This window comes from Bos mutus, chromosome 16 (assembly GCF_027580195.1).
Source record: "Bos mutus isolate GX-2022 chromosome 16, NWIPB_WYAK_1.1, whole genome shotgun sequence".
NCBI lineage: Eukaryota > Metazoa > Chordata > Mammalia > Artiodactyla > Bovidae > Bos > Bos mutus.
The window spans coordinates 72,984,949-72,998,267 of NC_091632.1; the positions used below are offsets into that span (position 1 = coordinate 72,984,949).

General features: G+C 37.7%; 1 pseudogene; it reads left to right on the forward strand.

Moving 5' to 3' along the window:
• Positions 1–1,542: 1,542 nt before the first annotated feature.
• Positions 1,543–3,033, forward strand: LOC138991152 (BCL2/adenovirus E1B 19 kDa protein-interacting protein 3 pseudogene; annotated as a pseudogene).
• Positions 3,034–13,319: the final 10,286 nt, after the last annotated feature.

Genomic DNA, 13,319 nt, shown 5'->3' on the forward strand with positions numbered 1-13,319 from the left:
TATTAAAAAGATCCAGCCATGGATATAGAAAACAAACTTATGGTTACCAGGGTATAAGCAGTGACGGTATAAACTGGAAGACTGGGACTAACATATACACATTGCTATACATAAAATAGATAACTTGTAAGAACGTGATGTATAGCACAGGGAACTCTACTCAATACTCCGTAATGGACAAATGGAGAAAGAACCTAAAAAAAGAGTGGATATACATAGACATACACCTGATGCACTTTGCTGTACACCTGAAACTAACACAATATTGGAAATCCACTATGCTCCAATAATTTTTAAGATTAAAAAAAAAAATCCACAGACTCAAGGTTAGAAATGTCCAGTCATTTGATCTACATTTGAATTTGTCTCTCAATGGATTAACCAACAAAGAAAAAACACAGAAGAACCACCTGTTTTGAAAAAATGAAGGAGCCAGCTCAGAGGGAGGTGAGCAGGTCACTCTGACAGAGCCTCTCAAAATGACAGGGTAATTTCAATCCCAGGTCCGATAGCCATTTCGTCAGGAGCCCAAGTATGACAGTGCAGTCCCAGTCAATTGGGCTCTAAAAGCTGGACTTCTACAATCAAACTTAAGAGACTGATAATAAAGCAGGAGTCTAGTTTATGTGCTCAAAACCAGGGTGCTTCCTCCCTGTGTCTTCTGTCAGGAGCACATCTTTCTCAGCCTCAAGGCAAACAAGGTGCTTAAGAGCCCAAGTTTGCCTGATGCTCACAGAAAAAGTACCAAGAGCATCAGAGGGCCTGAGAGAATATTTTATCCGGTCATAAAAAAAGGCTGATGTACCATCCGTGCTCAAAAACCTAACTTTCCAGTGAGCCAAACACTAAAGTCACTTGAAATACTATTTCTCTCAGTTTCTCGAACTTGGACAAAGTTGGAAGGAAAATGTTACATTTTGATATTTAAATCATGTTTATGAACTTCACGTGAACCATACTGAAACACATTATGAAAAAGTGGTTTAAAATACAAGATACATAATTTACGTGTTATAAGGAGTTTTATTTCTGTCCTAAGGATAAAACCTAGTCACCAAGAATTTGAGGGTCTCCTGCTTTCATTAGGAACCCAATAAGCAATAGCTTAACTAATTATTGACGCAGGGATTTTTCCACAAACTAACACCTGTGGCCAGTGATTTATGTAGGTGATATTGAAATGTCTCTAGTCAATAATGTGTGGGTAACAAAAGACATACTAATACGTCTCTGGTCAATAATGTGTTAAGCTGGATTTCTGAAGACTGTGTGTTTCTCTCTCTATCTCTCCCACCACCCTCTCCCATACAATGGTATTTTGTTTATAAGTTGTCTTCAATATTTCAACCAGCACTATACATACCTCATTTCAGCATCTATATTCTAGTATTCAATAACATAAATCAAGCCAACCGCCTTTTTTGACCAATGCTCAGGAAATACAGGTATGAATGCTGCCGGGTTCAACTAGCACAGTAAAACTATAACCAAAGAAGGTGTTCATTGAGGCTATTTCTCATTGCTTTCACACATTTCCTAAAAATGGGGAGATATTTATCTGGAAGGAAACTCGGAGTCAGAGGTAATTCACTGATAAACATGAGCTTGTTCAGTCAAGACCACAGAGGAAAAGTAAACACATCACCCAAACAGTGGCTGTCCCTACCTCTCGAAAAAGAGCACTTGTGAGGTGACTCGGGTCTCCAGCCTCGGCGCCCAGCGCTCCCACTCCCACCACAGAGCATCCACTGACCCCACGTCGACCCAGACGCTGAACCTGATTCCTGGGCTCCACGTCTCAGAGTGAGACCTACCCTGGTGCCCAAGGAGAGCCTGTGTGGCTTTAAAGATCATGGCATCCGGTCCCATCACTTCATGGGAAATAGATAGGGAAACAGTGGAAACAGTGTCAGACTTTATGTTTTTGGGCTCTGCAGATGGTAACTGCAGCCATGAAATTAAAAGACACTTACTCCTTGGAAGGAAAGTTATGACCAACCTAGATAGCATATTCAAAAGCAGAGACATTACTTTGCCAACAAAGGTTCGTCTAGTCAAGGCTATGGTTTTTCCTGTGGTCATGTATGGATGTGAGAGTTGGACTGTGAAGAAAACTGAGCGCCAAAGAATTGATGCTTTTGAACTGTGGTGTTGGAGAAGACTCTTGAGAGTCCCTTGGACTGCAAGGAGATCCAACCAGTCCATTCTGAAGGAGATCAGCCCTGGGATTTCTTTGGAGGGAATGATGCTGAAGCTGAAACTCCAGTACTTTGGCCACCTCATGCGAAGAGTTGACTCATTGGAAAAGACTCTGATGCTGGGAGGGATTGGGGGCAGGAGGAGAAGGGGACAGAGGATGAGATGGCTGGATGGCATCACTGACTCGATGGACGTGAGTCTGAGTGAACTCCGGGAGTTGGTGAGGGACAGGGAGGCCTGGCGTGCTGCGATTCATGGGGTCGCGAAGAGTCGGACACTACTGAGCGACTGAAGTGAACTGAACTGAACACTTCAGCAATAGTGGGGACGCCTCTGTGTTGTAGAGTCAGTTTCTGTTTCCAGTGTCAACGTGGAAGAATTACAGCTGGATGCCCAGTGTGAATCTGGACGGAGCAGCCCCAGGAGTTCTCACTGTGACCACCCAACTCGTTCACGGACCGCCCCCCGACCCTCCAAGATAATACCGCAGCTTCCGAAATAGGCCCACATAGTACTGACGAAAAAAAAAAAAAAAAAGCTCTCAGTCAGAGGAAGATTATATGGAAAGAAGGAAAGGGGGAGAAAGAATCTTGAGGAAAAAACTCGTACCTGGTATGGGATTTGTCAAGTTGACCAGAAAACATCCCTTCCCCACTCTGCCCAGTTCCTTTTCAGACACCCGAAGCTCAGGACCCCACTCAACAGGAGGAACCTGGCATTTTCTGTGCAGTTTCTAAAAGTTTCTCTCCCGTCTTTTCTCTCTCTTTTGTGCTGGCAGTGGGGTAAGGGATCTCTATCTGAAGGCTCCTGACAACAGCTGCCAGCACTTTTTGATAAAAGAACTGGAATCTGGCCCTCCAGATTTTCAGATTTTCCTTTTTCAATTAGGGGGAATTTATATTGAGGTTTGCAATGCAGCTTACTGAAGAAGCTACCGTCTTGGTCCTTGGGTGGCTGCACCATTTGTGTCTTTTTTTTTTTTTTTTTTTTCCGGTAAATGCTGCATTCCTAATTCAGTAAAATAAAAGTAAGAAACACAAAGAAAGAAAGAGTGGTATGAGTGAATATGGACCATGTGGAGTTGGGAGGGAATTTCATTACAAAAACAGTAAAACACTCCAGGACTCAGCATGAAATGTTCATGAAAGTAAAAACAAAATTATGTGGAAATTTCCAACAGAGATGCCTACAACTATAATATATACTTAATCATTACTGGCCTCCCTGATTTAGCCACTCATCTATAGAAAATGGAAACCATGTGAATTAGGAGAAATACCAACTTTTGTGAGTTGATATTTTCAATAAAAAATATATTAAAAATCAAGATTTTAAGTCTCTGGATTTGTTGTCAGTCCCATATATATTCCCATAATGTGAACACATGCTTGTCTTGTTTACCTAATTCTTCATTCAAAAAACCTTGCTGACAACCTATTTATTACCAATGCAGAACATGCCAAGATGGTGCAATGTGATCCCTGCCCACCAAAAGCTTTTCTTCTATATAGGAGAAAGTCACATGCAACTTCTCATATAAGGAGACAATAGGATATTCTAATTGAAGTTTTTCCAATGTCCTTGTTTTGATCTCCTCCCTTGACTTCAGACTTCCCTAAGTATCCCTGTTCATAGAGTCTGTATTTTAGTTCTTTCAGTTATAGTGCACGTTTATTCTACCCAATGGAGAAGGCAATGGCAGCCCACTCCGGTACTCTTGCCTGGAAAATCCCATGGACGGAGGACCCTGGTAGGCTGCAGTCCATGGGGTCGCTAAGAGTCAGACATGACTAAACGACTTCACTTTCACTTTTCACTTTCATGCATTGGAGAAGGAAATGGCAACCCACTCCAGTGTTCTTGCCTGGAGAATCCCAGGGACAGGGGAGCCTGGTGGGCTGCCGTCTATGGGGTCACACAGGGTTGGACACGACTGAAGCGACTTAGCAGCAGCATTCTACCCAAGCCGGGAGCTGTGTTGGTGTGGTGCTAAGTGGAGGAGGGGACATTCTAGGATCTTCTAATTAAGTCTCAATCATTTGATGTGCCTGTGTCTTGGAGGCTGGACCTTCACAAGTGTTTTTCCAGTGTTCTTTGCATTCAGGCCCCTACACCTTTCCCTGGCTGCAGCACTGCCAAATATACTTCCTTAAAGCCTCGCTCCTAGACACCTGTGTTTTTCCACCCCTCAAGTGAGATAGGAAGGCTGAAGTGAGTTTTGTTCCTTCATCTGGATAAAGTTTAAGAATAGATTTGGCAAAATCTTTTCTACCAGAAAGTAGGTCTTTGATATGGAGAAGGCATTGATCATGATGGATAATGGTTACTGTTTTCTTCCCCCTGCCAAAGACAAGAGGGGAAGAGGGGAATTTTCTTGAACTTTACCATAAAAACGTAGTGGGGTTACTGGAAGGAAAGCCTATAAAATATGGTGTCCCCCTAAGTTTGCAGTTCCCAGGAACTTTTTGCCCTCACACTAGCCTCCACTCAACTTCTGGAAATTCACCAAAATTAATACTTGTGTTATTAGCTTTGACAAATGCACCAGGATTATGTAAGATGTTAATAGTGGCAGAAAATAAGGGAAGAATATATGGCAACTCCCTTATTATTTCTGTAACATTTCTATGAATCTATAATCCTTTCAAATTAAACAGCTTACTAAAAAAGTAAACTTCTGACCAAATTTTAAAACTTCAATATATTATTTGAGTCTTAGCAAAACTATCAATTAAGCATTAGAAAAGAAGACTTTACAGGACAGCAGGTGGGGAAGGACATCATTGAACTGCACGATAATAAAGCAGAAAATTGTCCTGGGACTAGAGCCTGGAAGAGAGGCAGACTAATTGTAGCTTTTATTCACTTTAAGGTTAAAGCCTTTGTGGGAGAGGAAAAGGAACCTTGCAGTAGTCAAGTCACAACCAAAGAGAGGGATGCTATACATAGAATGTGAGCAGACCATTTTCCCAGCCCAGAGCTTTTACCCACTTACAGATGAGCCTGGGGAAGGTCTGAGAGTTATAAAAACCAGATCCCAGTTTCAACTCTGCCCGTAATACGCTGACAGTGAACAAGTCATGTTCACTGTCATTTTTCTCATTCTTGACTCTCTTAATTATGGGTTGCATTCATCCACAGCTTTGATTATATTAATTTATAAAGGCAGTTCTTTAATCCTTTTGAATTTATTGAATTAAGCTTTATATTTGACAATGACATAAAAATTAAAATACATTGCAATATGAAAGGGAAATAAAAATAACTTCAGTCAGCATATAAAACTCTAAATTCTCATTTTGGCAAGTCCTTGGATATAGTAGGAGGTAATTTATCATCCAATTATAATGTGTGTAGCTTTGATCATAGATATTGATAGTTATACCTTTAATTCCTGAAGTATTCATCATACTTGCAAGTATCATTCAGAAGCAGAGGAACTTGTTTGCACTGCACCATGAATGTGCAGTCATCAAAGTCTAGATAATGGGAGAAACTGCATCCCAGTTTTTCAATAGTTAAATTTTAAGGGAAGAAGAGGATTGATGAGGGACATAGTAAAAGAGACTTAAAACTCATATTAAGCTTAAAAGGGAAAAGATAAATATCAAAGTATGCTGGGTTATAAAACTAAAAATAAATGAAGTTATCAGTATGAAATTCAGGGCCATAGTTACTCATGGGGAGACAGAGAACTTGTAATCATGGTCAGACACATGGATGCGGCTTCCAGGTAGCTGGCAAAATATGATTTTTTCTCCTGAGTAGTGGTTCCAAGAGTGTTAACATTTTAATAATCCTTTACAATATACATTTGTTTTGTGCCATTTTCTCCCTTTTTTATTACAGTATGTAATAAAATCTCAGTGTGTTCCTGGCAGAAAGCTGTGTGCTACATTTACAACAATGAATAAGAAAGTTTCCCTATAATCAAAGGCTAGAATCAAGTAGAAAGACAAAATGACAATGAGCAATGGACAAAATGACAATGGTGACAAAATGAGCAATGGAATCTTCAATTCTTATCATGAAATTATGTATTAGGTACAGAGAAGTCCAGTGGATGGGGTGTTCAATTTTCCCCAGTTAAGTTGTAAGTGGTTTTGAAGGACAGCAAATCCAACATTTCAGCTTAATATTTAAAGGTTAACCACAGTTTTCAAAAGGAATAGAGGATGGAACCATTTAGAAAGAAGGGACCAATTATTTTTTTTAAAGATATTTTTTAACAGGTAAAATCATGACTCATACAAATGTAAATATTAGTATGTATCTAACATTTCATTTAACTCACTAATTAGTGAAGAAATAAGGAAGATGTTACTGGTGGCTCAAAAAAGAATTCAAGACACACACATATTGGTTGGTTATCAGGAATGCTAAAATGATTTACACATAGATATAAAACTAATCAATATCCATTGGAGTAGGAAATGGCAACCCACTCCAGTATTCTTGCCTGGAGAATCCCAGGGACGGGGGAGCCTGGTGGGCTGCCGTCTATGGGGTCGCACAGAGTCAGACACGACTTAGCAGCAGTAGCAGCAGCAGCAACATTTCATTTAACTCACTAATTAGTGAAGAAATAAGGAAGATGTTACTGGTGGCTCAAAAAAGAATTCAAGACACGCACATATTGGTTGGTTATTAGGAATGCTAAAATGATTTACACATAGATACAAAATTAATCAATATCCATAGGGCAGTAATGAAATGCAACTCAACTGGGCTAACCTGCATTTATGTGAAACAGAAGCATGGGTGTTACTATCAGTGTCCAACAATTAACGGAACTGTCAAATACCTCAAAGATAATGAGAAGGGAAGATAACTCCAAAGGGGTAACTGGACAAGTTACTCAGTAATTCTTTTCCCCTTTTCAAAGTCTTTGAATATTTTTACTGACAGCAGAAAGCCTAGGTTTTGGAAAATATCAGGATCCATTGTAAGAATGGCTAGAATACTGTACAGTTGGGGGTTAAAAGGACAGAAGGTTGAAGGGGAGAAGAAAAGACTGAAAAGGTGGACAGGGCTCATATGAAGCTGAGTGGAGCCTTTTATTTTGTATGGAAGTGGGTGGCAAAGAACCTACCTGCTAATGCAGGAGATGCAAGAGACGGGGTTTGACGCCTGGGTGGGGAAGATCCCCTGGAGCAGGAAATGGCAACCCATTCCAGTATTCTTTCCTGGAAAATTCCATGGACAGAGGAGCCTGGTGGGCTACAGTCCATGGGGTTGCAAAGAGCTGGACTCAACTTAGTGACTAAACAACAACAAATATGTAAAGCTCTATTATGGGAATTCTTCAGGTTAAAAGGGAATAAGCAGAGACGATCCTGGATGGACTCAGGGGTCATTTCCTCCTCTTCTTCTAGCTCACAAATAATTTAGCATAGCAGTTGTGAGTTAGCTCAGTGGAAGAGGCGTGAACTCTGGCATTTCCACAACTACGATTCTCCCGTTGACACACAGATGCCATCTGTCCTCCTTTCCTATACATATTTTGAGTGAGTGAAGAGAGACTTCACTCTAAGAGTCCTTCTGTGAAATATCTAGTTTGTGTGTGTGTGTGTGCTTAGCCACTTCAGCTGTGTCCAACTCTTTGCGACCCCATGGACTATAGCCCACCAGGCTCCTCTGTCTTTGGGATTTCCTAGGCAAAAATACTGGAGTGGGTTGCCATTTCCTCCTCCAGGGGATCTTCTAGACTGAGGAATCAAACCCGTGTCTCCTGTGGCTCTTGCACTGCAGGTGGAATCCCATGGCAGGCATCCTCTTATGTGGAATAACACAAATGTTGAAAATCCTGTATGCTTTGCTGCTTTTCTGTGTTTCCCCAATAAACCCAATGTAATATTTTCACTGTGGATATGTAAGGAATGTTTGTAATTTTTCCCTTTTGCACTAGAGTCAGTCAAGGAATTTGTTTTCAACTTAATTTTGTTTTATGATTATAAGTAGCAGTAATAATATTTTGATTTTCAAATGAGGATAAAAAGAATTTTGGAAGAACTAGTGAGAGCCAGAAGTCACACTGTGTTGCTGGGTTGAAAAATAACCCAGCTGCTCTGATTGAGAGTAGTTCAGGGAGAATTATGGAAAGGTAGATTTGATTAGTTTTGGGGAATGTAAGTTCTTTCAGAGCTCCCTTACCTCATGCTGTGATACAGTTTACTCTCAAAATGGCTAGTAAAGTACCAATAGTGTTTGATTTTGAGTACCTGATTGGTAGTAAAACATGGGTGTCTCCTTGATAACATCAAACAGAATTTTAGGTAGAACTAGTTGGGCAATTAGTCCTTTATTTGAGAAGACATATTCGACTGTTTATTTTTCATTTGGTGTACAGTTGAATGAAAGAGACAGTCCTACCCCCCACCTCCACCCCCTTATTTCACGCTCTATCTTTTCCTTAGAGTTTAGCTGTCATGCCTGCAGGTGGGCAGCTGAGTCCAGAGACTGGGTCAAACTCAGATTTGATCTCTACTGTAAGTAGAATATGTCACAGCTATTGGAAGCACATGATGTCTGCTTGTCTCTTCCTGAGATCCTAGCAAGCATTGTAATTTAACACCTTATCTAATCGTTTGTTGATGTTTTTAAAAAACTGAGATTTTAGTAGTATTATTTCACTTTTACTTGTTTGTTAGAATTTTTTAATAAAGAAATCTCACTGACTGTCTGATTACCCTGGTAGAGTTAATAAGAGATGTAGGATAACTACTTAATTTCTCCCTTTATTAACCAGTTTTCAATTTAATGGGTTAATTTCTATAATCCTCTGAAAGTACACAATTCTCTTAAAATATCACTATGCACCCATAGATATAAATAAGTTTGATCTATTTCATCCATTCTAGTTATTAATATTATTGAAATTGAAATGGTCTCATTTTGATTAGTAGAAGACTAGCAAAGTTGGCCCTTGAATAATTTTGACTGACTTCACTAGCCTTTGACAGCTAACTTTCTAATTGATAATAACAAGATTTGCCAGGCTCAGCTTGTACATTTCCTGTCTCAGACCTCAGCAATGTCTCCACTAAACCTAGATTGCTTTTAGTGAGAAGTGACATTTCAAGACCACAATCTGAGTCTCTTTACTAAAGCATTAGTCATTGTATCTAGGTCTTTGCAGTGTAAAGAGGTAGGAAATATTTATAGGTAGGAAAAATATATATCCCAACTCCATGCAATGTAAAAGACTAGAAAGAATAACCAACCGAGTAACAACTTCCTAAACTTATACTGATAAAATCAGACTTCAAGACTAATGAGATTTTAATTAAACTCTTCCTTATTGCATCTGTGTGTCCCTTATTCTGCACTAAAAATTCTTCTCAAGGACACAAAGAATGGTAAATAAAAACATCAACTAATTATTCTTTTTTTTTTTTAACTTTACATACTTGTATTAGTTTTGCCAAATATCAAAATGAATCCATCACAGGTATACATGTGCTCCATTTTTAAAAGCAGTCTCAAAATGATAATACCAATATTACCGTCATGATAATTATTGAAATTAGATAAGCAAAAGCTAAGCTTTCTTAGCTTTAGTTTCTAACAATATAAGAAAACTAATTTCATGTGAAAATAAGCAAAGAAATGTATGAAGTTCCTTGCGAAGTTATACTAAGAAAAGATGAGAATAAGGAACATAATCATATAAATGCACATATTCACAAAAGATAAGTCTGAGCCTCATTTTAGTGGGTCTTAATTGCTCCTTATGGCAAGGGAAAAAAGACAAAGATTCTAACTATCAACTTTCTATATTGAAGTTATAAAACAATAATATTAGGCTGAAAAATAAATGAGAGTATAACAGTAAAGGGTCATTGAAACTAATATTTATAAAGAATCTGTTTATTGAGAGATTAAAGAAAACTAACTGAAAAACTAAGTAATTTTATGAGCAATAATACCAATAATGGAATTCAGTAATGTAACAAGATATATGGGCTTCTCTGGTGACTCAGTGGTAAAGAATCTGCCTGCCAATGCAGAAGACATGGGTTTGAACCCTGGGTGGGGAAGATCCCCTGGAGAAGGAAATGCCAACCCACTCTAGTATTCTCACCTGGGAAATCTCATGGACAGAGGAACCTGGGGGGCTACAGTCCATGGGGTCCCAAAGAGTCAGACACAACTTAGCAACTAAACAATAAGAAGCAGACATACATTTATCACAAAGATGGCCTTAATCATGATAGATTAACTGATATAACACATCTTACCATAAACAACTTGAAAACTGGAAAAATATATAATACAACTGTTTTCAGACACTGACAATAGGCAACATAGATATGTGATTTTTAACACAAAACAGATGAAGTGGACCATACAACTTCAACTGCCTTCTTTAAAGACTTCAGTGCAGGGAAGAAATGTAACTCTCATTTAGAGACCAAGTTTACAGGGCTATTCTTTAAATAGAACAAAAAGTACTATTCCGAGTTGAGGAAATAGTTGTCTACATTCAGTGAACGAAAGAGAGGTGAAATTTGCAAGACTAAGCACTAGAAAGATCTCAAGAAGTTTGTAGCTTTGTACCTTTGAGCCTGACTGAACACCAAGCAGCTTATATACAGGATAAAACACTATGGGTATTGACAAAGGATACCAATCATAAGATATAAGTTAATTTTCAGAGCTCACACAGGGCTAAGGGACATTCGAGTACTTAACATCCAGAATAGAAAAGCTTTAATGAACACCCTGAGAATTCATTTGAAATTTAAGAATCCTTGTATCTTAGTAATTAAGGCTATTCTAGGCTCACCATAACAAAGTTTAAATAAAAGTCTTTAAGGACAAACTTGATACTGAGGTAACTGCCAGACCAACACCAACTCTAAAATCATTAAATAAAGACTAACAAAGTCCTGATACTTATTATAAAATTCAAAATGTTCAGCACCAATAAATAATTACTCAACATTTCAAAGAGTGGGAAAATATGCTTTTAGGAGAAAAATCAGTATAAAATCAGACCCAGAACCACAGAGACAAATTTTCAGAAAAGGACTTCAATAAAGGTATATTTTAAATATGATCAAGTACTTAGAAGAAAAAGAACATAATGAAGAGAAAAATGCAAACTGTAAAAATATCAAATTTCTTGAACTGAGATTTTAAACACTACTGAATAAATCTAACAACAGATTAGAGCACTGAGGAAGAAAAAAAAGGTTGGTGAAAATTTCTATCAAGACCTAGGAAGGAAAAAATATCTGAGGAACAGAAAGAAATGAGGCTGAAAAAACTGAAGAGTTCCTAAGTGACCAGGTGGACAATATCAAGGGGTCAAGCACAGCTGCAATTGGGGTTTCTGAAAGTGGAAGAGAGAGAGAGAAAAAGGAGACTCGATGCCTAAAAGTTTCGTTTTGATGAAAAGTATAAACCCATGCTAAATACATCCCAAATAGAATGAATGAACACTGTTCACATCTTAATCAAATTTTTTAAACTCAGAGATTAAAACAAACTAACAAACAATCTGGAAAGTAGTCAGAGAGAAAAAAGAAAAAGAGAAAAGAGAGTAAAAGAGAAAAAAGAGAGTAACAAATGTGATACAAATTACCATTGACTTCTCATCAGGGATAATGGATACCAGGGGACAAAAATGTAACATCTTAAAAGTGCTGACATTTAACAAAATTAAAAAGAAAATCAACAGTCAACCTAGGAACCTACCTTTGGAAAATACTCTTCAAGCTAAAGGATAACTGCACCCCAAAGAATGATTATCAGCTCAGGTCATCATGTAGCATCCACCCTTCTTTTCTTCTGCTTCCACCTGTCTGTATACACCCAGAGGAAGTCCATACATCTCCCAATTCTCTTCGGATCTTTGGACAGGCCTTTGATGTAATTGTGTCTGTTTTTTACAACCTCTGTCTCCATAGTTCTATCAGCCCATGAAGAGCACATCTGACACACAACTTCAGCAAATCTTATGAAAATAGTAAGTTCCTGTCTGTCACTCCTCTGGATATAATAATTCAAATACAGTCTTAGGGACTAGAAGATATCCTTGCTCATCTGCCCTTGACCTCATTCAACTAGAGAACAGAAGACTTCATGATGACAGTGTACCTGCATTATCAACATCTGTTTCCAGCTAGACTTGCCATATGAAATTCCCTCATGTATAATATTTTTAACACTCAATTTGCAGTCAACGTGAACTTAAAATATGCTCAAAGTAAAAGTTATAGAATCAGATGTGTACATATAAATATATACTAAAACTCTTTAATTTCAATTCTGTAAATGTTTTTACTTCCTAGTTGGTATCCCTAAGAGGGATCCCTGTGAATCCTTAAGAATAGTCCCTAATAATAACTATTTTCTTAAAATCAGTCACTCAAAAGATTGGAAATAAATTTTCTTTTAGATTTGCTAACTTTTTTAAATATATAGAATTTTAGAGTAATTAAAGCATTCACAACTGGATATCAAAGATTTGGAAACACTAAAGCACAAGCTACTGGAGATCAAAGGCTCTGATGATTCCAGATCTCCTCTTCTACTAACCTCTGGGACTTTATAAGAATAAATCACTTACTATATTGCATCCTGGGTTTTTGGTTTCTTGTTTGTTTGCTTTTTAGTGTGAGTTATGGTCGACATTAGCATTTCTGAAGTATTTGGGATTCATGAAACAAAAGAAAATGGAGGCTGAGCAAACATACAGTTGCCATTTCTTTTTTAGTAAGAACATAAACAATCATACACACTGCCGTCTCTAGTTAAAATATTTCATTAAAGACATAAAGAAATTAAAAACATTTCATTAAAGACATTCAAAATAAGTGCTTCACATTAAAAATATATGTAGTTCAAGAAAAAATTGCATATTATCTTTTTTTCCCATTTTCATCATGGACTGGTAAACATTTTATGAATGTCTAAAATCATTCCATGGACCTGTGTTTAAAAATCATTGAATTAAATGCTTCTTAACTGCCCTCTTCTACTATGAAACTCTATGATTTATATTCTTATTTTGATACATTATGTTAAGTAAATGTGATTAATATTACATGATTACATTAATTAAATGTAATTTACCTAATTCAATGTAATTAAATTAGGAAAAATACTTTTTT